Source organism: Vicia villosa, linkage group LG2, assembly GCF_029867415.1.
Source record: "Vicia villosa cultivar HV-30 ecotype Madison, WI linkage group LG2, Vvil1.0, whole genome shotgun sequence".
Taxonomy (NCBI): domain Eukaryota; kingdom Viridiplantae; phylum Streptophyta; class Magnoliopsida; order Fabales; family Fabaceae; genus Vicia; species Vicia villosa.
Window position 1 is genome coordinate 199,890,665 of NC_081181.1, and position 2,299 is coordinate 199,892,963.

The window sequence follows — 2,299 nt, forward strand, 5'->3', positions numbered from 1 at the left end:
TTGGGAAAATTTGGGAAAGATGTTGGAACCTTAATGGACAAAACTCCAATTTTGAGTATTGGGCCTATAAATTTGAAATGTCCACGTGATTCCAAGTTCAAGAGAGGCCCATTGGTCATATAAATTTTATTCCATGATTTTATTTGATTTATATTTGATTTTATTCATTTAAAATTCAAATTAAATCAAATAAAATCATTTTTAAATGAAATAAAATTTGTGATTCATTCTCCTAATATATATTTAATCAAGTCAAATCTATTCCACTGGCCAAGATTAAAAGAAGAATGTGCTTGAAATAGAATTGGTCCAAATAAAGAAAGATTTCATTCAAAATCTCTTTCAAATTTCCACATAACCAAATAATTTGATTTTTCCATAAGGCATTAACCCTAATAATTTCCACTATATATACTCACATTCTCAGCAGCCAAGAGGACGGGATTATTGGAGAAAAGACTAGGATTTGCCAACTTACAGAACGCTCCAAGAAACTAGGGCATGGAAAAACTCCTCTTTCAAGCGATTTCCTTTCCTGACTAAGCATTCTATCATGTTCCATAGGCATCAGGGAGTAAACCCATGTACCAAGTAATAGCCAAACATTCATGATACGCTCCATGCATGAAAATCATTCGTACATTATTTTCTGAATTCGTATTTTTTAATTTCGTTGTGTTTTGAATGAAACTAACATCACTAACACGTTCTTGAGGTTCCATAAGACAGGTTAGGACCATCGTTTAGGAGTTATCACGGCCAAAACGTGTACCACCATGGTTAGGGCACAAACTTGACAAGCCCTCGGATCCATAGCTACGGCCTTCAAACGACAAAAGCGAACTCGTATTTGAATTCAGGGTGCAATTTTACATAGATCTGGGCTGTCCTTTGTTCTTGCTAACAACGTTTTTACAGGTTTTAATTATCGAAGGTTTTTTCGCAACAAATTCCGCAGCAAATTCTATGGCTGAATCCGTAGGAAACATGGAAAGAGACAATGAATAGTAGTCTTGACTTCTTGACCCACATGTGGCACGAATTCGTTGGCTAATCAATGCAGCCAAATTCTCTCTCCATTCATCATTGGCAGGCGGAACAGCATGGGGCCCAGCTGACTCACGTTTTGACTTTTTCCATTCATCATTTATTTCCATATTTTATTTATCTGTTTTGTTTTTATTTCAACAAGAGGAATTAGCGCAACTGGCAAAAGGAGTATTGAAGAGTCATACAAGACGTGGGTTCGATCTCCAGTCTCTCTTATATTTTTATAGAATTATTTCCTCACAGATCCAGCGAACATCATGTTGAAGCGGTAAAGCGGCAAGCAAAAAGTAATAGGTATTATTTATTACCGGGTGATATAGGTTATATCGTATCGTAGTCCACAGAGATTGGTTGAGAAAAACTGTCGTTCGACTATCTCGCGTTCTAAGTTTCATGATTTGGGTGCGGAAAGTAAATGCGGGAAAAGTAAATAAAAGCAGATAAACAATCTCAATAGTCTAAGAGAAATAGTTATGGAATTGCATTTCGTTCTACCCGTCAAATACTTAAATCTGAAGATCTATCGCTCGACACTCACAATACGCATCAACATCACCGGGCATCACTCGAGATGCCACATCGGTGTCCATGTCTGCAACACCGATGAAAGCTCAACCGTACTATTCACATCAGCGATTTCTCCACCGACACAAACAACACGGAGGCATTAGACTCGATACCCACTACGATTGTTAGTCCTAAATCCATGTCTGCAACCCAGAAACTAACAGTTATCATTCCTAATCAAGATCTATGGTGTCCATGTCTGCAACAACACAAATCCAGAGCATTTAAGCAAAAAGATCAAGAACAACAACAATGATGATTTGTAAAGCGAATATATAAACGATCCCAAGATCCACAAATATACATACAATAAGAGTGGAAACATACATACAACACCCACCATTGGAATGAAACAAAGGGAAGAGAGAAGATGAACCGGAAAGATCTCACCGGTACAATGAAATCAAGACAGATCCATGATCAATCCACATGGTGTAGCATCCAATGGTGTTTCCTAAGCCTCTAAACTATCAAAAGTGGATCAGAGCTCTTCCATGGGGGAAAGAGGTGATAAAAAACCCTAAAAAAGTGTTTTTACAACATATATACAAGTCTGAAAGTCGCAGACCGCGCTAAGCGCGCCCAGCGCGCTAAGTGGGCTGCTTTTTATTTTTCTTAGACCGCCAGACCGCGCTTAGCGCCAAAAACCCGCGCTAAGCGCCCAACTTTCTGCCAAATGGGT